This window comes from Amblyomma mixtum, chromosome 7 (genome assembly GCF_055824585.1).
Source record: "Amblyomma mixtum isolate Tamu chromosome 7, ASM5582458v1, whole genome shotgun sequence".
Classification (NCBI taxonomy): domain Eukaryota; kingdom Metazoa; phylum Arthropoda; class Arachnida; order Ixodida; family Ixodidae; genus Amblyomma; species Amblyomma mixtum.
In genome coordinates this window covers 53,701,331-53,727,236 of record NC_143018.1, presented here as the reverse complement: position 1 = coordinate 53,727,236, position 25,906 = coordinate 53,701,331, and positions in this window count along the sequence as shown.

The following is a 25,906-nucleotide window of genomic DNA, read 5'->3' as shown; positions in this document are numbered from 1 at the left end:
AAGGCTGGGGAGGTAGCGTTTCATCTCTCGAGATCGACCGGACCAGACCAGCCGACCCCGCTGTTGGGATGCAAAGGGAGAACGGGGAGAAGTGTCCGTATGTTTTTTGGTGGCGGCATCCAGCGGCCTAGAAGTTGGCCTCCTCTTGTTCTTGGGGAGAGATCTTGTCGGAACCGTCCGTGGCAGCCGCCGGCCTCAGGTGGCGCTCGATTCGGCTTGTCCATGTGTTTATTTTTTTTTTTTTTTGCGCAATAGGGTAGTCACGTAAGATTGTGCCTCAACATCCCGCAAGCAATCAGCGAGCGATGCTGCTCCCCGAGGAGTGAGTAAAGGGGCTCGTCGTCTTCCACGACTGACACGAAGAGAAAGAGAGTTTGACGCTCTCCCATTCTTCTTGCCTGCGTTTCCACTCTTTCCTTTTTTTCGGTTTTGAGCACTCGACACAGCAGGTGGGATTGGGCAGAGAGCAGGATGACAGATAAAATAAGGAAGTGAAAGCTATCAGAAATCGTGGCCTGAATTTTATTGGCTCATGTTCCAACAATTAGTATTTGCATGCGCACTGGCCATCAACATAATCGTTAAATACGCAAACTCCACTGGCGAGTAGCACGTTCTGAGCGATGTTCTAACAATAATCCTTTTGAGTGCATATCGTGCATTCGAACCGCCAGTACTGAAAACGTTGTACACAATTGTCAGTTTCTAAGTATAATGGTGATGGTGAAAATATTTTAATGAAATTGTTTAGGAGGTTGTAGCGGCGGTTGGAGCTGTCAGTCCGGAACCCCATTGGCGTAGGCTGCTGTCCGGGCTCGTTCGATGAGTTGCTTTTGACTTGTTTCGTCCGAGATGGTCAGAGCTGCCTATTTTTATAGAGGATTTCTCTGCTAGCTGTTGAGAGTATCATACATGTGGACCAGCGCTACGAGGACGATGCCCAAGAGGTGCTCTGGGAAGAAATTAATTAGTGATTTTTCGAGGAAAGAAAAAATAGGGCACTAACTCTCTCATTTCATAAATATATATACTTAGGAATCAGCCTAGCATATGATCTCTATTGAACCACCCCCGTAATAAACATAACCAACGAAGCTAACCGTGTTCTTGGTTTTCTAAAACGTAACTTGCGTTTAGCACCTGCTTCCGTAAAACTGTCCGCCTATTAAAGTCTTGTCCGCCCTAAACTTGAACAATCACGCTCAGTCTTGGACCCCCATCAAATTAGCTAGCCAAAACACTTCAGTCCGTCCAGAGCCGGGCGATAAGATTCGTATATTCTGATTATTCATATCATACGAGGGTAATAGCATTGGAAACGAAAGCTAACCTCCCTAACCTTGAATCCCATCAGAAAATAGCCATACTCTGCCTTGTCTAAAGTTTTTATCATTCCCGTTCGAGTCGTTCCTTTACCATCCCTGCACACCACCTTTCACTTCGCATCAGTCATCCGAAAGCTGTTCATACATCTCGAGCATCCACCTCTACGGCTCTGAAATCATTCTTCGCCCAGAACGCAAGAGACTGGAACGACCTGCCCGCTGGAGCTTTCATCCGTCCTGGCCTGGAATCCTTCAAATCATTCACCACTGACCTAATTAAATCATATGTTAGCCCACCCCTCATGTAATATCTCTAGTAGGCTTTTGAGGTACTAATAAATAAATTTCGCAGTGGACACTTCAAACGTGTCATGAGACAAGAGGTGTGATTGAAAGCTCTCCATCGAAATTCAGCCGGCCGTGGCGGCTGAATTTCGATGGAGGCGAAATTCTAGAGGCCCGTGTACTGTGCGATGTCAGTGCACGTTAAAGAACCCCAGGTGGTCGAAATTTCCGGAGCCCTCCACTACGGCGTCGCTCATAGCCTGAGTCGCTTTGGGACGTTAAACTCCAATAAACCAATAAACCAAACCGAAAGAAGAAAGAGCGGAAGAGGTGCCATAGTGGGGGGCTCCGGAATCATTTCGGACACCTGGAGATCTTGAGCATGCTCTGACAACGCACAATACATGGGCGCCTTTTGCGTTTTGCCTCCATCGAAACGCAGCCACCTCGGTAGGGTTAGAACCCGGTGCTCCAGCTTAGAGTCAGGCGGTAGGTGTGAGCCAACCCAGGTTGAGAAGAGTGGGAGGGCTGATCGTTCTGTGTAGGACAGGTGCATTTCAGACCTCGGTGCCACACGGATTCGCACCTGCCGAAAGCGAGCATTCTGTTTTTTTTTTCTCTTTTGAAAACGTTCGCCCTATGCTCCATTTATCAGGCCTTTTATCTCTCTCTTCCTCCCCGCCCACCTCTCCTACCCACTGCCATGCAACTGAATATAATCTTGGCGCTCTTAAGACTAAAAGGTCCTATTCTCGATATGTGAACATGTGTTATTACCTTTCCGCTGTCTTCGTTCTATCAATTACACTGCTATCATCCCTCTTCCTGACGGTATTAAATACACATTAGGGAAAGCAAGAAAATCAGTTACGAAGCTCTTTCAACATAGTTAAGCCCCTTACGAAAGTCTCCCTGAGTGGCCCCGTCCGGCTATGCAAAGGAGAATAGAAAAAAACTTCATAAAAAAATATATCGTTGTTATCTGTTCTTATGCAACGCTTAGAAACATAATCCTGTAGGGGAAAGTTCATTTTGTCTGCCAAGAAGAGTTTGAGCGATAAACTACTAGTTACGATACCTCGGCTGAAAGCGGAGGTTAGTATAAAGACAGTCCTCTGAGCTTGTTGACGCTCCTCTATAAGCCGTCCAAACCATCTGCCTGTTCGATTTATCTTGCCTTTTTGTGTTTGTGCGTGTGTTTCGTAAGCCCAACCTCGGCTTTCCTCCAAGCTCGCCGACTCCTGGACAATAGCGACTAGACTCGCTGCCTCCAGCGAAGCATGTATTGCGTGTTTCGTTCCTTGTTATTCCGGTTACAGGCAGATCACGATGGAGGAAAGTCAGTCGACCAGAGAGTGGCTCAAAGAATGCCCCTTTTAACCTAGTTAGGCTTATCTGTACGGTACGACTCCGTCGCACTTCGATCTGCTTCCAACTGTCTTCGTAAACCCATCTTCGTTTTTTTTTTTCGACAAACTGAGAAAGGAGTAGGTGTTATCGCATCCCGTCTCTTCCGGCTGTTAAACAAGGATTTGACCCCTGAGCTGTCTTTGTTGCGAGTTACAATACGGGAGCGGCAACGTAGGGCTTTGTACAGTGGGCGACGCGATACACTTCAGGAGCTCTTAACAGGAAAAGAGGAAAACAGCTAAATAAGACAGAAGTTGGGGGTTTTCCAGTAACGTGCTCGTGCTCACATGACTGTACTGAATTTTTTGATGGTTAGAAGACGTCAGCGGCGTAGCCTTGCGCAGACATAAGCTTTCGATGGGAAGAGAGGGTGTCACGTGCACCTTGATGTGGTCGGACTCAAGGCGAAAAGGAGAAAGTGCGTTTCAACTGTCGCTCTCGCTTCTCCACTAGTGCATTTTTTTATAATCCGGCTCCTTTCTTTCGAAGAGTTTACAAGCGTAAAAATAAAAAAAGAACAGCTGGGAATGTTGTGTTCTAATATCGCCCTTTGTTATTGACGTAACGCTAAGCCAAGCGTCAATACCAACGGGCTCCTGTCCGCGAAGAGCTCTCCATTTACACAAGGCATCGTTTGTGGAATTATGTGGCCATAATCTCGCCTTTCTCACACGGCTAGACATTGAACAAGTGGCTTTGTCAACGCCGTAGCAAACAGAAAACCCATCACTTTGTTTCTAAGCGTCATTGGACGGAATGAATATGCCGGGAAGCTGTAGTGGAGGTCTGGATGTGCAACAGCGAATGCGCTCTTAAGATATGTAGAGGGCCCGCAAAGCAGCTTAGACCAGTGTCCATAAGACGGTTTAGTGTCCCACCTTAACGGCAACCCGAAAATTCAGCGTACTCTATTGGCGGGCATGAAAAAGGGCTCCTTCGCCAGGTTGAAGTTACGCATCTTTCAGTGGTTGGAATGCTGCAAACGCTGTTTCAAATTACTGCAAAAAGAAAAATAAGTTAGCGACCCTGTGGACGCAAGAATAGCGTCATCGCCACATGTGCTGCAGTCGCCGCTGTGATTGTCCTCCTTGTGCCTAGGAAAAAAAAAGAAAATTAAGCAAGCAAAAACAAGTCGCAGTCACAGACATAGCAGAAGTGGACGGGCAAGAGCAGAAGACACACAAACGAAATTAGCGCCCCTGTGGACGCAACAAAGGCATGATCGCGACACTTGCCGTAGTCGCCGCTGTGATTGTCCTCCAGGTGGCTAGGAAAAAAAAGAAATTAAGCAAACATAAAGGTGTCGCAATCCCAGACATAGAAGAAGTGAACGCGCAAAAGCACGCAGACGATTGGGCCTGAAGAGACGGCGTGTGGGAAGCGAGAAATAGCGTGACAACTACGGAAAGACTCCCATCGATAAATAAAGTCGTTTTCGCCGGGTCTTCGCGCTTGGCTGGAACGATGAGCAAAGAACAAAAAAGAAAACCCAGCCGAACAAAAAACACAGAGTAAGAGAGAAAGAGGTGAAAGATAAAAACAAGAGATTGGAAGTTTCCCGCGCACACAGGCAAAAACGCAGTGGTTTCTGTCACGCCAAGTTCGGCGAATCCTCCTGAAACACGGCACACGCCCTTTCTCCCCTCCCTTTTCCGCGCCTTCTTACAATTCACGCGGTTTTCGTTGTTTCCAGAAGAGCTAAGTCAGGAAGACACAAATATCAAAGGAAACAAGGTATGTTAGAAGGGAGTGAGGGGGAAGCGTTCTCACGCCTCATTATCTTCCCGTTCAAAACGTGTCCTTTCCCTCTCCCCCTTGCACGTACCTCACGCCATCTACCGGCTCCGCTAAGCATCTCATTCTCTTCTCCCTCTGGTTATTTTTAGTTCTTCGCTGTGCTGGTGTTTCAAAACAGACATGGGGGTGGAGGGATGGCTCTTTCGCGCCGTTTAATAGCCGGACAAGGCGAACACGAAGATGCCGCTGTGACGACGGAGCCAAAGTGAAAAGTTTCCCTTATGCACGAAAGCGGCGGCAGTAAGTTCCTCAAACCGCCGCGGGGTGGTGCAAGCGTTTACACTGCGCGCTTACTGCGCAGCCTACGTCTTTTCAATGGCGCGTGCAGCTATTTTGGGACAACAGGGAAGTCACGTGCTTGCACGCCTACGTGTAAATCGTTCGTGGAACACGCATTCTCCTTCGTTTGCTGTGTTGCTTATTTTCCGTGTCTGTCAGCGCCCGACAGCGGATATCTCATGTTTTGGAGATCTTGTGCAAACATAAGCGGATCGATGAGCCCGGCATAGCGGGCAGATGGATCGATATTTTCTTGTTTTATTTTATTCGTGCCAGGTTGTTCAGGCCGCGCTGGCTTCGACTCCCGACGCCGTCGCTTCAACGCGTGCGTTACTCCGAAAGTGTCGCATCTTGTTTGAATGCCCGTCCTGTCGCGTGTATACGGCTACACTTCGTGTTGAGAAGCGTTGTTTGTTTGCTCTTTTCCACCGCGTAGCAAGAAAGGGCTGTTACTGACTGAATATTTTTCACCTAAATGTTATCTTAATGGATCTTTTTTTTTCAGCGTTCTGAACCTCAAGTGATGGGATTCTGAAGGATGGGTCGAGCAATTGATTGACTATATAACCGATATATCAGGCAGCTGAATGACTGACAGACCATTCGAGCGATCGAAAGGACGTTGGGCAAGCAAGGTGCTTCATGTTCTTATCTGAAAGGAAAACTGCAGAAAAACCTACACAAAACAACACGACACAGGCATCACCATCAACAAGGTTTATCTAAAGAGGCAGGTGTATTTACAAGTTTCAACGTAGTGGTTCATTTCTTTGTTACATAAATAAATGCCTCTACTGATAGTTTTACATACTTTTCCTGAGAGCCAGCTGCAGTGCGAACGAGTCTTGTTCGAGTTTTCATGTTCCTTTTTCTTCCCGTATGACCATCATAACGACCGGTACATCGACTTAGGGACTCAGGTTTCATCCAGTTCTTGGTTTGTCAATTCTTACAACATATATATTTCTATATCACGCAGCTGCCACACATGCAATCAACATATGGCGGTCATCATCAGGCATTTAATCGTGTTTTGTGCTATTATCAATGACTGAAATGCCTCTGCCGGCACTGTAGAGCTCTACAAAATGCTGCTACGAGCTACCCCGTGGTGCCTCTGTGGAGGGAAGGAAAAGATATAAGGGGCGAAGGTAAATAGAGGAAGCCACCGACTCTAAATTGCGCCTGCCGTGCTGGAGCGCAACAGAATTGGCTTGAGGTATGCTAAGCTACTTACCGGTTAGGACGTGCGACGGTGGCGCCATCGTGGCCTCAAGTCCGTTGTGTGATAACTGCAAGCACTGTTCCGGGCTGCCCTCTCGAATGGAGATGCAACTTGCTCTATATCTTTAAGCATACCTTAGGGTGGACGCTGCCATATGCGCGGCCACACGCGGGCCTTGTGGACACGTGACTTGGAGTGACGTAGTCAGCTTGGACCTGTCACCTAATGAGGCACATATTCGAGCCTACCTAGTAAAAATTGAAAATTTGTTTTGAGGAAAGCAGATGGCGCAGTAACTGTCTCACTTATTTCGGTGAATACTCAAACCGCGCCATAAGGGAAGGGTAAAGCAGGGAGTGAAAAAATAAAGACAAAAAGAGGTGCCGTAGTGGAGGACCCCGGAATAATTTCGGCCACCAGGGGATCTTTAACGTGTACTGACATCGCACAGAATACGAGTGCCTTTTGCGTTTCGCCTCCACCGAAACACGGCCGTCGCGGTCGGTTTCGAACCCGGGAACTCCGGCTCATTAGCCGAGCGCCTTAACCACTCAGGCTACGCGGCAGGTAGCCTGCCTAGTCCATCCCCCTTTTATGGCTCAGGTCCACTTGAAACATTTTCACGGTGATCGCTACTTGAGGACGGGAGTTTTCAGTTAAGAGTATCAACCAACGGCGACATTGATGCCGCTTACAACAAAAAAAGTGCTCTTATATATAATGATTGCAGACGACGTTTAACGTTTTAATTTTTTTTTTCCTTCGGAAGTGTCAGAATTGAAATGTAAGCTTGTGAATGAAGACAGAATTTGATCTACGTATTGCTATGGGTGAACCTCTTTTCTTTCTGACTTAGAAAGAACTCGGTTAAGCTTGCGCTTGTTTGCATTGGTAAATAGATACCTGTTTATTTTTCTTATTTGGGCACTTAATCGACCTGCAAGAACGCTTCGAAAAAGAATTCTTCTACTGGATTTTCGTACTTCTTTCGCGTATGCCTTAAAAGAAGGCTTCAAACTCGCTAACTTTGAATAATCTGCAAAAACCTGGCAAATAATGGCGATTAGTTGGCCCGAGAAGCCGTAGAGAGCTGGTCACTTTCCGAGTTTTGTCTTTGCAAGTGGAGCGGGATAAGCTAGTAGAACTGATAGCCCGTCAGCATCATTATTATTCCGCATCAAATGAAACACTTGAGCTGAGGTAACACCTATTTTAACATTACCCTAAGCGTTAGTTCAGTGCGTACGGCAGTAATTGGTGAACGCAATTCGCCTGTCTGTCCTCGGACGGGCAGACGCATTTCGATACAGGTTTAATGCACCAACACTCATGAAGTCAAGCTGCTGCTAATGACAATAACCTTGGACGATCGGAATCAGTTAGGAGCTATTCTTTCTTCGCTAGCTAGCTATTCTTTGTGCCTACCTTCCCTTAGAAAAAATAAATATAAAAAAATGACTGAGGCTTCGCTTAGGTTAAGCCTAGTCAGATGTGAAGCATATTGTCGCCGAGTTGCGTATCGAGCACGCCGCTTGGCTAGACGTTCTTCACGCTCTTCATCAGTCTCTGTAGCACGCCGCAACTTTTGCTTCTCATTCCAACGAGCAGCCCTGTCTCCAGGAGGCATCTCTATCCCGTGTACGCCTAGCAGAGGCAGGCGCACCCCCTTGTATACCGCCGCTCCAGCATCACGTGTTCATTACAGCGCACCTAGCGGCAGAAGCAGGAAACACATTGGTCGCGACGCCTCGCGCGACGGCGCGAGCTGGGGCCCCGTTTCTCCTATGTCGTTACGTCACGCGCATCACGTGGTCCTCCTTGGTCGCGACGCCTCGCGCGACGGCGCGAGCTGGGCCCCGTTTCTCATCTGCTGTGACGTCAAGCACCACGTGGTCATCCTTGGTCACGACGCCTCGCGCGACGGCGCGAGTTGGGCCCCCGTTTTTCATCTGCTGTGACGTCACGCATCATGTGGTATGACATGGAGGTCACGAAAGGTCAATGGTAACGACACCGCCGCGCTCGAGGAGCTGGGTTGGGCTATTTTAGTATGCTTCGCATAAAATGCGCTTCACTCATAAAATGTTCCGCAGCAATTCGTTTGCCAACCCTCACATGACACCGATAATGACTTAATCTGTGAGCCAAGAAAAGACCTTCTGCAGCTGGCCCGTTATGCGTGTCTTGAGCGTTCCGACACCACAAGCGACTCGTGCGCACTTCGTTGCGAATATCAGCGGACTCCAAACAACCCCTTATTCTCGCCTCAGTGTCTCCAGCATTTTTTCTCCCTTGTCTTTTACCTCCGCCTACCGTGGTGGTCGTCTCTTCGCCGGCGACTCCGTCGATTTGCGCATGCGCACCAGTCGAATAGGTGTTCTCTCATCCTCACCCGTCCTCTTCTCTTTCCCACCGCGCTGCGTTTCTCTCAAGCTCTGGCAATATTCGCTGGCGTGGCCTACAGTCGCATCGGCTGGTTGTTCGACGTACTAAATCGCGCTGCGCTCCGGTAAAGCGGCTTCGGAATTTTCTCGGTGACAGTGCGCAGGAGATTGGTAAACGCGCGCTCAGTTGTCTTCTGTTTTCTCCGTGCCGTATCCGACAATCGAAGTGGATGTTTCCGTTTATCGGCGCGTAAAGAGAAATTTCTTATTTTTATAAGTTGTTCGCGCAGAACACCCGACTGTTGATGGATTCTGCGCGTCGTCTGTGGACGAAGTGAGACCTCTGCAAAGCCTACGGAACCTTTAAGCGTCGTCGGCAAAATACGAGGATTTTCGCTGGATTATCAGCGCGACGCCTTCCAGGCAATGCGATTATTAGTGGATTGCTAGTTTGAAAAATACAGTGGTCGTAGGTGGATTCTCTTCCCGCCGACAGCGGAGCGTGCTGCCCTTTGATGAACACTCACTGCGTCGTCTGCAAAAAGAAGCCAGTGTTTTGCCAATTTTTCGTGGCTCTGTTTTCGGATTCCATTCAGAGGTGGCCGAATTTTGTGTACCCCCTGTGTATTGAGCAACATCTGGTCCAAATTGTAATCGTTTGCGAAAAGAGTTTCTTCCTACCTTAATTTTTGGCACTACCTGCTGATATTTTCATGTTAAACACGAATTTTGAACGCCCCTTGAGAGTTTGATTTCGTCACAGTCGGGTTCTCTGCTAGTGTATGAGTAAATACGGTGGTGCCTTGTTTACAAAAAAGTTTTGCAACTGAACTCTGGTCTGCAAACGTCGTCCACGAGATAAACTAACTAACCCTGCCGTACTGTGCACGTGCCGCTGATGGTTTGTGGATAAAATAAAAAGAGGTTGATTCCGAGCTTTAGCGATTCTATGCCTACTATCTCCACTTCGTTCCATTTCCCTTCAGAGAGGCTATTTTTGTTTTAGTGACATTCGCTGGCAATTGCATTTGCGGTTTGTTGTGCGCTAGCGCCCGTGGCGGTATCGTTGATTCGATTAGCTCGCTGACGTTGGCAGAGCGTCGGTGACAGGATCGCTTTACGCACTTGAAACGATTGCCTGTTCTCCCTACCTTGTTGTGGCGACGTTTAGCTCACTTCGCGCAAATTCTATTCAATTCCCTTCTACTTCATCTGGAAACACGGATTTGTGTGCGGCCCCACCCACGCTGTTGTTTGTGAATGGTGTTAATCCTGTTCAGCGTTCTCCGTACTGGGTGGATTATGTCGGCCCTGCTGCTGCTACTACTCAACGTCGTGCCCATCGAAGGTGAGCCACTGCGGTGATAATGAGTTCGTGTCAGTTTTAGTGTTGTTGAATTCTATAGCGGACAGATGGCAATTAACTGTGACTTTTTGAATTTTGAATATCTACGCACACTTCTGAACTCATGATCGGCGTCCGTCGCTTTAAATTCATTCTACTGATAGACGACCACATAGCAAGGCAGAGGTAGAAGTAATTTGTTCATGAGCACTCGTTCTCCATAAACTCTTCCTCGGAAATGTACAGGGTTGGTCAAAAGTTCCCATGCCACATGGTCCGCTTTTCATCGGTATATCATTGCACCTAAGGTTCCGATAAAACTATCAAGGTTCTCATATGATAGAACAATCTTTCTTCTATTCTCTGCAAAAATTTTGAGCTCCAAGGGTACCTCAACTGCCCTACTATGCTGGCTGGTCAAAAGCAAACCCTGCGGCCTTGGAACTTTTGACTGACCCTGCACATCAATACCTTTCCTGTTAACTTCGACAACAATTCTACCACACTGACAAATACATATAGCTCGTTTATTTTGGGCGTCGGGACTTATCAGAGCAATTACTCGGAAGAAGTCGCAATAACAGCTCATATTTGCAGGCAGAGGTTAGTGGTAGCAGCACGCCAGGGTAATCCCGGTGCGGAAAAGTTAAGCACCGCATGGAGGAATTTATGGGCTCCACTCGAACGTGTCTGGCGTGCTGAAGGCCGCAGGAAAGCCGTTTCGAGAAGCTTGGCTGCCCAACCCTGTCGAACAAGCATCACGAGAATTGCGGTTTTATACCATTCGCTTTCCGGCAGTGTTTGTTGTGCACGTTTCTACTACGATAGTTCGCCTCCTATTGCGCCGAGTGAGGCACCCGGTGAGCCTCGCACGTGCGCGGGCAAGTAGTACGTGGTTTGTGTGGCGCCATGTTGCGGTACAACGGATGCAGCTGTTGTTCGTTGTACTTCTTTTTTTTTAATAAAAGAAAGAAATGGCATATGCTACGACCGTTTGCTCTTATTTCACGTAACTCCGCACTCACTCTGTGCGGTGTGATTTTCCGGAGCTCATTCTGCCTGTTTAATTTCGCTGGTTGGCAACTCGCTTGTCTGGCTACCAACCTACTTTCCGACTGACTCAATCCGCCGCTGCCTCTGTCACTCGCTCGCTCGCTCACTAACTTTCACTCGCTCCCTCACTTACTCAAAGCACTCACTTACCGCCTCATTCACTCACTAACTGAATCACTGACCTAATACTCACTAATGCGCTCATTGCACCCTCATTGACTCACTCGCCTACTCACTCAGCCATTCAGTCACTCACTTACTCACTCAACGACTCACTTACTCACCGGCTCACTCACTTCCTAACTGAATCACTGATCTCATACGCACTAATGCGCTCATTGCACCCTCATTGACTCACTCATCTACTCACTTACTCAGCGGCTCACTCACTCACTAACTGAATCACTGACCTAATACTCACTAATGCGCTCATTGCACCCTCATTGACTCACTCATCTACTCACTTACTCACTCAGCGGCTCAGTCACTCACCGGCTCACTCACTTACTAACTGAATCACTGACCTAATACTCACTAATGCGCTCATTGCACCCTCATTGACTCCCTCATCTACTCACTCAGTCATTCATTCAGTCACTTACTTACTCACTCAACGACTCACTCACTCACTAACTGGATCACTGACCTAATACTCATTAATGCGCTCATTGTACCCTCACTGATTCACTCACATACTCACTTATTCACTCACCGGCTCACTCACTCACTAACTGAATCACCGAGCTAATACTAACTAATGCGTTCATTCGCACCCTCATTGAAAGACTCCTCTACTCACTCCCATATTCGCTCCCTCAATCACTTACTCACTCAACGGCTCACTAACTGAATCACTGGCCTAATAGTCACTAACGCTCTCATTCGCACGCTCACTGACTCACTCATCTACTGACACAGTCATTCACACACTCTGCAGCCGCGGTGGCTCAGTGGTTATGGTGCTCGGCTGTTGACCCGAAAGACCCGGGTTCAATCCCGGCCGCTGCTGTCGCATTTCGATGGAGGTGAAATGCTAGAGGCGCAGGTACTGTGCGATGTCAGTGCACGTCAAAGAACCCCAGGTGGTCGAAATTTCCGGACCCTTCACTATGGCGTCCCTCATAGCCTGAGACCTCATAAATCAAACCAAACCATTCACTCAGTCGCTCGCATCGGCCCAAATATACGCCCCCGATATCGATGCCACAGCATAAACGACGGAAAAGACCGGGCGAGCTTCATTTTCGGAATATCATGCCGACGAAACTGATGCATATTGAAAGGCGTCTTTGACGCAGTGAGTTAAGGTATTCCAGCAGAGCGGTATTCATCCCTTGGATAGTTTTAAAATATTAAGAGCACAAGTCTGCAGTGTCACATCTTAATCAACAAATTATGCAAACATCACGTTCTCTTGCAATGGCGAATACACATACATTAACAGGATACTTTTCGCTTACTCGCATAAGTCCCTTTGCAACATGCGATCACAAATGCCATGCGCGCAATCGTACACGCTTTTACGTGCGCGCTATACATATTCGAGGCGTCTTTGCAGTGCCCGCATGAAACGAGTTGATTCCGCTCATGTCTCCCATTTTGAGTGGCACCGATTTCGCCAGAGGATTCGCGCTTGCATTACCCACGCAACATTTGGCGAACACCGTACCGGCCGCGGAATCTCATCCAGCGCGTATGTCAGCGCGCATAGTGGATCTGCCTCCCTCTAATTTATTCAAGCACAGTGACAACGCGCTCTGATTCATAAATCCCATCGCTGATGCAGGCGCCCGCATTTCATCTTCTTGCTCTCTTTGCACGGTGCAACTCCTCCAGTTGTTTCACGCTGCTTCTGCCGCATATGTTCAAGCTGCCTCCCACTACCTTCATTCCATGCTTTCGTCGAGTGTTGACCGATGGGGACATGTAAATGCACAGTGCTTTTCTGGATACATGCATAGCAAAAACCTTCTACCCTTGCCCTCTGGACATACATGAGCAGCAGCACGGGCACGCAACGAAGTTTATCCAGCATTATTCTGTCTCCACATGCAGTCACTTTTCTCTTTGGTGATATTGAAAGTGAAAGTACTCCCATGCCTGACCGCATTAACGATGATAGTGCATACGTAAAGCCCGCATAACTCTAAATTTCAGCTGTGCGTCGAGTCATAGAAGTTACACTAGAGCCTCATGCAAGGTTGCGTGGAACTTTGCATACAGCCAGGCTTCTTGTCTAGGACTTTCCTCATAGTTCAGTGGTTTATTAAATTTGTGCTTTTAATTTTTAACTCTTTATCCATTGATTTATCTTTGTTTGTTTGTTTACTTGTTTGTTTGTTTTTCGTTATGGAGTGAGGCGACGACCCCGCGATACTTCCGAATGCCATCGTGCAGCGGCGGACGATAAAAAGAAATTTCAATGGTTAAGCTCTGGTTAAACTTGGTTGTGTTGCTAAAGCAACGGCTGCCTGGCTACGCTTAGGATTCGCCTGTGGTTAGGCGTTGTGGCTAAGCTGTGTTGTTTATACACGAAGAAGACAGATAGTTAAGCATTGGTTATAACTTTATTTACACCAATTAATACGCTCCGATGGTCAGTATAGTAGTGTGTCTTGGTTTCTACTGCATTGATGGCGTAGTTTGTTTCTGCAATGTTTTCTGCATCAGCAAGTCCAAACTGCTTCCTCTATGTGTGCTGAGCGCAACTGGCAAAGCGAGCGCCGGCGGCGGCGGCAGCTGCTGCGGTTGCTAGGCGACGGCTCAAGGTCATTCGTGGAGTCGCCGCCACGGCGAAAGTGCGGTCACGCTGAAGAGGTGACACGGTGGGCGTACTGCTGCTTTGGCAACAACAAAAAAAAAAGTTATTTTGTAGTTGCCGTTCGCAAAAAACGAGACGTGAAACTAGACATAACTGGGTGGTTCGTCATATGAATAGGTACGGTGAGCTCAAAGCACAGCCAAACTCGGAGAACTGCAGCCGGGGAAAGAGATCTGGTTTCTTACCTGAATGGTTCTAATTATCCTTAACTGTTGTTTTGATGACGATAAAACCAATGAACTGATGAAGCCTAACTACTGAAGCTAATGAAGCCGGAATTGACAGCTTATGTGCCTTTAAATTTTTTAAGTATTTAGCACTAGTATATTACTACAGGTTCTTTCGTTAGGCTGTTCAGGCTATGCGATTCTCTCAGTATAATGCACCTGAGATCTGGTCGGGAAAAGCTGCGTCCGCGGGGATAGTTATCGTAATGTGGAAGACGAAAGTTCTTATTTAATACTTTCATAAAACTGAGCAGTGAGAGAGACACGTCTTTACACTTCTAGCAAAGTTATGCCCGCAAGTCGAATAAACACGCTGTGAGAGTAAGCAACATTACAACATGCATGTCTTTTTATCGAATCATACCTATGCGCCTCCTTCTTCTAATTGCCTGCCCCCTCTTAATGCGGAGCGCGGTTCTCAAAGCTACATTAAACAGGCGGGCTTAAAATAGCGTGGAATGCGCCATTCAAGTTTCCGCATTATATGAAAGCGTTGAGTTATTCAGGACAGCTGTTAAGCGCCCGTTACTTTGTTTGGGCGTCGATGTCGTAATAGGCCGAGTACGGTAATCGTCCAGTGTGTGTTTTTTTTTTCTGACTGTTGTTCTGCGCACCAGCTTGCGCGGCGAACTGAACGTCGTGTTGAGGGCGGGAAAAGTAACATAATAGGAGGTCCTCTGACATGTAAAGTTGCCGTTTAATTGTGCACAGCACAGCCGGCAATAATCAGCGACATTATAGAGCGGCTGACAGTTTCAGGCATGCTCGTGCTCAGATGGCTTGCAGAGTTTCATGGCTCTTCCTCCCAGAAACTGCCTCTTCTTAAACCAGGCAGCTGCTTCTTAGGGTCGCTTTGTTTGCAGGGCATTTCGCCGCACGAACATCTTACGCTACCTTAACACCAGACTGCGTAGTGGGAAAGAGGGAAATTTGTAGCTAATTTCTTTTGAATACTAGAAATTCGAATTTAGGTGGGACAAGGCTCCACTCGTAAAATAAATCTGGCACGAATCCCAGCCCTAATTCGCACGATGTTCTGCTTAGATATGCAGATTTATATTACTGCCAGTCTCTGTACCGTACAGGTATCCGTTAGTGACTGCGACATTGCAACTAGCGTGGAAAGCACAAGGACAGCGACAAAAGGAACCGACGGGACAGCACGCTAGATAACTAGCGTCACTAACGAGCAGTCACTAACGAATTCACACCAACTAGCCCAACTGTCTTCCATGATCGTACAGGTATCCTTCTCGTGCGAAGTGCTGTTTTCTTATCTTCTTGACGCGCCGGTTAATAGTCACGCATATGTTCCATCGCTAACTTCGGCGTGCTGTGTGGCGGCCTTTCGAACTACCACCGACCAAACACCCACTCAGTCTCTACCACCACCCGTATAGAAACCTAGCTCTTCAGCGTCGCCGCGGAGACCGCAGTCTCTCATTCGCAGTGGTAAAGCTTTGGAGGCTCATAGTTAATGCAATCGCATGGTTACAGCGGATTTCTTTCGGTACCCGGCAAGCCCAACCAGGCGACTAAGCTAATAAAGAGCGAGCCGCTTCTTAGGGGGAAGGCCGTTTTTCCCTCCGAGGCAGGAAGCTCTCTTAGGTCGTAAGGAATTCATAACCGTGCGTGCTTGCAGTGAAGCTCGCCTGGTTGCTTGCGACCGCTGTGTACACAGTGCCGCATCTCCGCAAATCATCGAGTGCTACCCTTCGCCGCTTCCATGCGCCTTCCGCGGGCTCAAGAAGCTCAGTGATGAGAGCCAGATTGATCGAGATGGGCCAGGAAATGTTTACAAAAAGCAAACACGCACTGGCCCCCACGCGAGTGCCCTTATATTACATGGAGCTTGCCGTCTCCCCATGAGGTCAGAGTAAGCAGAAAGCACGGGATACCTCTGAAAAAGAAACTTTGAAGTGAAACAAAGGATATCTGTAGAGGATGCATCGAAACTGATCACGGCATTATTAAAAAAATAAGAAAAACAGATAAGGCATTTAGCGTCTTCTATGTCACATGCGCATGGGCATTAACAACTTGTTGGCTTGAAGGGCCCATGAAATAGTTTTGAAGGTGGCTGTAAAATTCTTATATTATGTCGAATTGAAGCATTGAGGATCGGTGTCACGCACAGTCGGATGTGAATTGAGGCGATCACTTGAGGATTGACATCCTCGGACTAAACTGCTAAAACGTGGCGCATTTTCCGAAGAAGGTGGGAAAGAAATACATGAGCTTGGCTTGACTCCGGGTTCCTGTAATCTCCACAGGCATTTCTAACACAGGCTATACGATCGGCACTAGAAGAAAAAAAATTTGTTTTTTTTTTGTTGAAACAAACGCGATAACCTTGAAATCGTTCCAAAGTTGCAAGTCCTAAAAACGAACCAATAATATGCAAATATTTTTTCAATATTCCAGTTTCCAAGCCTCGCAGCGACGGCCAATGCTGGTGTCTTGCTCGAATCCCCTAATACGGTGTCTTGTCGATCATGTGACGTCAGGAATGAGAGGCTGTAATTCGCCCGCCATGAAACTTCACTGAATTTCATTGCGAGTTTAAAAGCAAAGCTCTGGGCAGACTAAGCGGGCGAATGAGATACGCTGGGGCACGACCTTTATACAGGCTCCAGCTCATCGCTTTTCTTCAGTCTGGCTCTGGCGATGAAGCAAGGGCTCTAACCAGGGTGAATAACCTCTTGGTTATGCACTCCGGTTAGAGTGAATACATGGGCGAAGTGTAGTCCTGGCCTGCAACCTTCACTTTTTTTCTGGCTTGTTCGTCCCGGTTGCTGCATAAGTTAGATAGGAACATTTTGCCCGAGCACGATGGCTGATGCACTATCAGCCAAACACTTTCCTTACACCCAGTACAAGTTGTCTAAGCGGCTGTCTGAGTTTTCTAGGCACGTTGACTCCATGGACCACACCGGTTCAAAGGAAAATCTGATAAAACTTTTCTCTCCATCTATAACCAAGACGTTCTATGGAGGATGACATTAAAGCTTTTGCTTGCGACATTGCCCGAGTGGTATTTGAGCAAAATACCTTGAACTTTGTACGAGGACGAGACAGGAGAAACGAGAAGCAGCATGAGCCGTTGTTCTTCCTACATCGTCCTGTACGAAATTTCAAGCTGTTGAGATGAATTTGAAAGGAGATTAATTTCTTTGTTCTAGCTTGAAGACAATGGAGTAGGTTCGCTGAACACCATGTGCCACATGCCTGCAATAACATTTCCATTTTTTTTTGGCAAATAACAGGAACGTACAAAAAGATGTTACGCCTCGCACCAGACCTAACAATGCGAATCGTAAAGATGCGCTCCACTTTATTTGATTCGTCGGTTGAAAAATATGTAAAGGCTATGGGCCCATCTTTTATCCCTTTAATTGTATATAGTTCCAGATTCTAGGACACTGGCCGCGGAGGTCATCGGCGGTGGGGACCTGCACGACAGTCTTTGACTTTACCTAAGCCTTTTCGCCTTCTACTTTTTATCATTTCTCCCTTTCCTCCCTCACCTTTAGATCCCCTCATCTCTTTCCCCCAGTGCAGGGTCGCAAACTGGTTAATGATGATGATGATGATGATTTCCTCAGGCTGAATTGCACAAACGCACGGCGGGGGATTGGCCAGGGTGCATAGCGGATACAAACGCACTCATGTACAGGGAATGGAGTATATTTAAAATTTTGGGACGCAGAGCTAGAATTTGTACAAAACAAAAAATACGGAGAAGGAAAAGTTGTGAACTCACATTCCAGCTACCGGTTAACTTCCTCGCCTTTCCTTCTCCTCCTCCTCCTCCATGCAATGATAGCTTACGCAGGTACCAGCGTAGCCGCACTCCAATGTGTACAGCCAAAAGCCGCGCGATTTATCTATAACAGGTACAGACGCACAGATTCACCTACTGAACTTTTGCACTCCGCAGGGCTTCACCCTTTATCTACCCGATCGAAACTGCACCGCTTGAAATTCCTATACTTACTCCTGCTCAACTCATTTAAGATCAGCTCCTAAGACTTCGTTCTAAGGCAAACACCCTCTCGTGCTTCAGGATTTTTTTTTTGTTCCAATAGCACTTTTTTCTTTTCCTTTTTTTTCCGCGAACAGTGCGCGAATAGAATGCACTTGACGCTTCAGTTGTAATGCAGAAGAGAGTCCTGAAAATTTTGCAGCTTTCCGAGCTGAGTATATTGCCTCAGAACGGACGAAAGTGCGCTAAAACGTTGGTGATACATGGTTCGTATTCTACATATGGTGAGCTCAAATCTGTTGTTCTTGTCATTGCTTCAAATAGACCCTTCCTTTTCATTGTTTAAGGCTTACCATTCTAGAACTGTTTGATCTAGAATTTTTATTTGATTTAATTTTTAAATGAACCCCACCCTGTAAAAACTCCGGTTGGCGTTGACAGTATATTGAAATAAATAAAAGAAATAAATGCATCTTCAGCGAAGGCATTCACCGAAGCTCCTTATGACGTTTCCCTCCATTGAATATTTCTTCCCAAGTTAAGAAAACACTTTGATATGCCGAGCTTTATGTACTTGTTCGAAAAACTGACTTCTATATAATGATATCCTAAATCGCCGATATCCCTCGTTAGAAACCAATCAGGTGGTCAAAAAAACCTGCCACGCGATATGCAGAACACGAAACCAAAAACCACGTTTAAAAAAAATAGTGGCTAAAGAAATCCAGCATCTCGCTGCCTCTCTCTTTGCTTTCCCGATAGGCCTGTCTAATCAGAAAGCTCTTTGTTTTGCGAAGATCCAGGGAGTGTGCAGAGGAAAAATAAATTCGACAGCGGCGCGAAAGCTAAAAAAAAAACGCTGTTAAACGTCCACGTTTTGTACACAAACACATAAATAAATCGTGAATCAAAAGCATGCTTCCCATCGAACGGCGAGAAATAGAGAAGGAAGAGAAAAAGAGAATTCGATTGAGACAAGCGCCGACGGAGAAGGAATTGAGGGGCCAAATATACGAGAGATTAGGAGAGAATAAGAGGAAAAGCATTAGGGCGTGCGCAAAGAGCCCGGGCCGGAACCACCCGACCGTAGCATTCCGGAACCCCGGCTCGGTGGCGGCTCTGCCGACGGAAGCAGGTTAACGCTCCCAGAAGGCAACTGCAGATCACCAGGAGCTGTGAAGCGATCTTGAAAAATGAGATCGCGCTTCCTGAGCTCAGCTTGGCCCATGGCCACGTGAAAGATCTGCAACCTTTTTGCTGTCTTTTAGTTCTCTTTCAGCTGCTCTCGCCCGTTTTTCTGGTTGGGCCCGTTTGTTTTGCTTTGTTTGATGCGGCCATTTGTTGTCTTCGCGTTCTGTCCGTATACGGTGCTGCGAGAAGGTGGAAATACTTATGGAGCACCCGGATCCGTCGATTGGATTTATTCAGTTGGTCGCACCGGTAATATACGATAGTCGTCTTTTGTGCGCTGCCCAAAAGCGAGTTCTGTCCTAAGACGCTAACTGGGTGGGGTAACAGCTGGGGGGCAGAAGTTTTGATGGTAGTCTACTTATTTCATAAAGCCCATTTCAAATACTAAACAGAAAGCCGAGTATATATTAGAGCAGAGCCGAAAAGTATAGCACGTAATTTAAAAGCCGATATATGTTTAAAATACAACAATATGGGCATGCCGTGGTTCCCCGGGTGGTGAGCAAAGGGGTCAACCGGACAGGAGAGTGGCCGCTACAAATTAATGCAAACAAAATGTTCTGACAAATTTCTCATTTCAGCGTACGCTTGTGCAGTTGGCCGATCATTGATGACAAGCGAGTATGTTCAGGGAGCATAGAACAGTGTGCAATGTCACTTCGAAGCTGATATCTTTTGTGAAATATTGTGGCGTAGTGATGAGTGCAATCCGGCGAGCAGGAAAATATTGAGTATGGCTTCTAAAAGAAACTCCTTATTTGCGCTGACATGCGCTCGCAAAGAACTGGATGAGCCGACAGCGGCGTAGCAACAGGTGAGCTCGGCGGTCGTTAAAGTTGATCGCGAACTTTCGAGATAAAGCTTGAAAAGTTATTAGAAGATTCTGGAACAACGCAGAAGCGGCTCCACGAGACAAATCTGGTAGCCTCTTGGATCACAAACAAAATGATTAAGCGGCGCACCAGCAGCTCTGAAGAATGAACAAACACTACAAATATTTGCAGCAATATCAAAATGGATGTGTATTGTGATTGCGGACAGCCCACTACCAAAGTCTAGATTCTTGATCGGCTGGATGTTTCTCCGTATCAAACAAGCTTGTCGCCTAGTCCGACATGCTCCCGTGTGCGCTAGAGACAGACATACATCGAAGGCAGTTCTCAAATGCCATGATACTCAAACCACGCATAGTAGCAGACGACGGCGCAGAGGATACCCCCGGCAGCCTCTGCCGTGTGCGAGCGCCCCTACGTTTGTACACATGGTGTTGGTCTGCATATATGTACCTTGGCTACATAGGAATATAATTGTTAGGTATCTATACTAACAATTGTTTGATTATAAACTTGATTTTCGAAGTCTCCTGCGTGGACGGCGAGAAATGGGTGTGGAGGAATTGACTGGTCCGAGGCATGCTGAATTGCTGACGGTACATGTCGCACCCCTTTCGGCTTTCGGACGGATTTCTGAGGGATATTTTATAATCAGGCTCTTCAGGAAAAAGGAAAAAAATCGAGAGCACCACAACCTGACTGGTGGTTTATTATGCTGTGTCTCCATCGGCTAACATCAGCAAAGTGGCCCCACATATCACGCTCGAGTCCTCATTCGCAGTTTCATAACCGAAATTATTGAGCAGTTATTCTTCAGTCGGACAATGCTGTTGCCTCTTTCTGACCATGAGGTGCGTTGAATTTCCAAAATCAATTGCAGAGATATGTGCACTCTTTCGCGGTGCCTAGCCATGACGGTCCAGCCTGAGGACTTCTGCACGAAAGAAGCGAGCTTTTTTATTCGTGTTCTTAGGAGCAGAGAAGAGACTCCATCTTCCGTGCAAGTAGCCGGACAAAGGTGGCGAGAGATGGGTGGCTGTCAGCCGGTGGAGCGTTAGTCTATGCCCTTCACCAAGAATCCCCGTGCCCCTTATCGAGTGCACGGGAACGGCTATCCATTACCCTCGGCGATCCTCCATTCTATGGAGGGATCAGTGCCGTTGCCGAGTTCTTAGCCGGAGCACCCGCGTGCATGGTACGCCAGCCGAGTGCTGCAACTGTGACCCTGTATAGCATAGCACGCTCCAACGAGGTTTATCGAGACGACCTTAGGGCTGGCTTCGATTTGACTCGAGAGAGACATGCGAATTTTGAACAAACCTTACATGCTATATGCATGAACAGTCGATTATTAACAGATCGCTGCGTAAGAATTATACAGGTGACTGTAATACTTTGAATATGAGAAGAGCTTCGCATTACAATTCGAATAGTTGATTTGTAACGGGCAGTTGCCTTATGTGCGACTTTGTTAGGTATCGTTCTTCTGCAGAGCTTCAAGTGCGATCAGGCGTAAATAGATGTGTGAGGAGCCAACGTAGCGTGCTGGCAATTGCCCAGAGAATTTTGTTTTTCAGACGTGGGAAGACACTGTAACTCTCTCGCCTTCGCTGCACACCTCAACCGCGCCCTGAAGGAAAGGATGAAGGAGGGAATGAAAGAAGAGAGAGAGAATTAGGTGCTGTAGAAGGTGCTGAAGAGAGAGGTGCTGTAGTGGAAGGCGTTGGTATAATTTAGACCCCACGAGGATGTTTGAGGTCCGCTGTCTGAACCCACCTTTAACGGCACTGACATCGCGTAGCCCACAGGCTCTTATTGCGCTCCACCTCCGTCGCAACAGCCTGGCCACCGTCTTTAGAGAGTACGAGGATGTTGTGGAGAAAATGTGAGGGAACTGTCTAGCTGTTGGTCTATTGAACTCCACCGTGTGAGAAGGGATATAAGGGTGAAAACAAGGCGTGAGAGAAAAAAGTGTCAGCTCATATTGCATATTTTCTAGGGCTGTATGCCAGTTCTGCTGAGAGCATGGTGCCGTTACTGCCGTTAGAGATTTTTTTGTTTCGTGGTATGCTATGATTTCTTACTGCAGTATAGCGCTCTGGAATAATTTCCAACATCTGGTGTTCTTTAACTTTCTCCGAAATCTGAGTACTGGCGTATTTTCTGTTTTTCCCTGTATCGAAATGCGGTCGCCATGGCCGTGATCGAAACACTGAACTCATGTTTAGCACAATAAGGAACGATAAATGAAATAGACCAAAATAGCAAAATACGCTAGCCATCGAAATGGCCGGAACAGTGGTTTGGTACCATGTCAACCTTTGAACTGTTATTATTGATATTTATACGTATACTTGGCGTGTTTCATTGGCCTTTCGCGGAATGAGGCTGTTTAAATCTACTATGGGGTCATTCACGGCGTTTTTGCCTAATGTGGTGCAGCATCGCAAAGCGCCAAATGAAGAGATTATTTAATTACAGTGTGGATTTTATTCCAATCTCCACCATTTTTTTTTCCTTGCAGGTACGTAGCCTCCTCCTCTGCATAAGATTCGAGAGAGCGCCATATTTTGGATGATTGTCACCGTCTCCTGCGGGACACCCTCGGTGAGTGAAGAAGAGAGAAACCTCTCGCCTGTTCACCTAGTCAACTGTGTAACCAGTACGGAGCAGCCGATGATCGTATCAAGCACCAAATCAGCGCGCCTGAGTATCTTAGAAAAATACAGATTATGATATAAAGCAACACCCTCCAACAAAACAATAACATTAGGCAGGACACTGACAACTAGCGTTTTGCCTCCCAGGTCAAAACGATTCGTCAAAAGAAGCCGATCATGGAGTTGTGAAGAAACCAAAGATACCCCATCCAGGGATATTCGCAAGTTTGTCCAAGTTAACACAAAAAGGAAAGATACTGCGCAAATATTATTAAATATGTTTAAGTTCCTGTTATGCAAGTTCGCCGCTAACGAAAAGCACGACTTAACAGTTAGCACTATCTGTACAACGTTCCGCAGGGCGTGGGCTCGTTCTACCAATGTGGTCCCCAATATGCACAGCTGAGGTAGAGAGAGTAGGGACTTGTATAGATGTTCTGGCTCAAACGATATGTTAAGGGAAGACTTGTTTATTTGGGCCTCATAGCATGCTGCAGTAAATTAACTGCGCTTATGTCATATATGCTCACGGCAAACAAGCAGAGAGCTGTATGCCATAGATCTCTTCCCGTAGCTGATTGAAAGCACTCGTTTTATAACATAAGCGACTCGAAACAGAGCCGTAACAGTCCGGGCATACTTTCTTCCAGGTGCGGTTGACTAACAGGCACCATTTGCGAGGGAATATTTAGCGAGAGAAGGGGTGCCCCTGTCTATGCGTTAATTCCTTCCAGAACGCGACGACCATCGAGAGGCTGCCTGGAAATGCAGACTGTGTAAACTTCGCATTTACTTGGCTGGTGCTTGATAGAGAACACGGAGTTTGCTCCCGCGTCATACCTACGGTTGTGTTTCGGGTCAGCGTCTACCACAAGCAATGTTAGTTTTAAAGCAGATGCTATTCATACAGGTATACCTACAGTCACTGAGCCTCTGAAGTATTCGCGCAGATTACGAAATTTCAGGGGTGCACTTTGTTAAACTTAGTTAAAAAAAAGAAAGGCGCATTTTTTGGTACTGATTGTATATGTGTTCGGCCAATCAGTACTGAAGTGTGAAAAGAGATAGCACATCTATACCCGTCGTCTATAAACGCTCGTAGGGCCAGATTCGATTAGCCTGAAACTATGAGTGGTAGGCTATTTAATGCAAATTTTCTCGTGTCCATAGCATCGACCTTTGCTGAAGCCGACTTTTTAAGCATACGTGCGCTCCGAAAAGAATAAGGGTAAGAAGGAGAAAGAAACAGTAAAAAAAAACAATCTCCCGCGAGGCGGAAACTGAAAAAAAAAAACAAAAAAAAAACGCGCGCCTGTTACAGACATGTGGCGCCACCTAGCGTGGCAGGAAAACACGACAGCCTAATGGTCTCGGCTGTCTCCGCCAGGGAGCCGCAAATGCGCTCGTCGGCTGCCGTCAGTCAGCCAGGTTGCTGGCTTCGTTCGCATCGAAAGCTGAATGTTTTCTCGTGTTCACAGCAGGGTGTCGAACCGGAATTTTTTCGGGTTCGGTTCAGGTTCGGGTTCACGCCTTTGGGGTTCAGTTCCGGGTTCGGCTCCGGAGCGACATTCCGTTCCGCTTCGAACCGCTCCGGATAGCGCCGAACCGGTTCAAACGGGTTCAAACGGGTTCAGGCTATAAAAAATTCTGAACGTAGGTTTTTGTTCAACCTTGTTTTGCTGTTTATTTTTCTTTGTGATATCAGCATATAACTGCAAAATTTGCTCACTGCGAGATGTTTTACTGTCCGCGGCAAAAAGATTTAAATTAGCGCAAGAGCCGCGAAATCAAATGAACTCAGAATTAGTGTACACCGGCTATGTATACTAGACTCTATCTGATGAGATACATAAAAACAAACGCTGATGGATTTTTAATCTACAAAACCTTTCAGCTTCAGCAGTTTCGGAGTCCCCGTCAGGCGAATGATAGGTCTCTCTTGAAGCTCGTGTCAATCGGGAATTTCTCCGGCGCAAAATGCTTAAACGGGGGCCGTCAGGACCGCTGCATGCGCCCACTACGAGCGGAGGTTGCCTTGTATTTGCAGGTATATACAGCCAAGACATCTTTCTGTCACCACAAAAGCGGCTTGCCAGTCACCCTCCCACTCTGGCACACCTGCAGCATACATCTAGAGAGTTTACCAGAAATATTTTATTTTCATCACCTGCTCTACATCGCCTTTGTAACTCGCATTATATATCTCGACCACCTATAGCTGAGTTTCTTCAAAAACACAGCAAATCGTGGCTTGTAGCTTCTACAGTGTAAAATTAAGATTTTGGCCTATGCTGATGTCGTCTCCGTCTCTTGCTCTGATGAAAAGAATGTGATAAAAAAGCAGGCTTGCACTGGTTGGGGGCACTTCGTGTCTGTACGGACACAAACTTGCGACGTCTTCGATGCGACGTTGCGTTGTGACAATGTAGCAATTGGTGCATTTCAAGAGGAGGACCATAAATTCGCTAAATAGAGTTTTTGTAAATTTTCCGGGGCGCTTTCAAAGGGAGCCCAAGCGTGAACAGAATTTCATGCTACCTTGTTACAGTATGGTGCGTCTTTCGGGCAGTTTGTGTCCACTAACCTGTTTCATGATTTTTATTTTTCGAAACCGAAAACCACCGCTTCCTGGCAGCTGTGCTTTTTAGGCGTCTAAATGATCATCTGTCTTTTATGTACATAGTCGTGAGGGAATTTTGTGCTGACACACTCCATTACCTAAATATTCGCTAATCCTTAGAATACCTGTACGGCTTCTCCAGAAGGCAGCTGACAAAGGTTCTGATCGCTCATTACTTCCTCTGCGTGCAGCCTTACCTAGCCTTTCTTGACAGCCTTATATTAAGGCGAGTTCAGAGGATGTACATTCAATAGGCCCCAAAAACCTGTCTTAGACTTCAAAACGTCGACCTTACGTGTTAGGACATGCCATCGAGCCAAGTGGACGTTTGTGCCATGATCAGTGAATTGCTACATCTGCAAGCAAGGAGGAACTATTGAACAATGAAATTATTTGTGACGCTATGTTCGTTTGAGGCATAGCTCACTTCAGCAGTCTCTTAAAAAGGACATTGAGGTCATGCCTT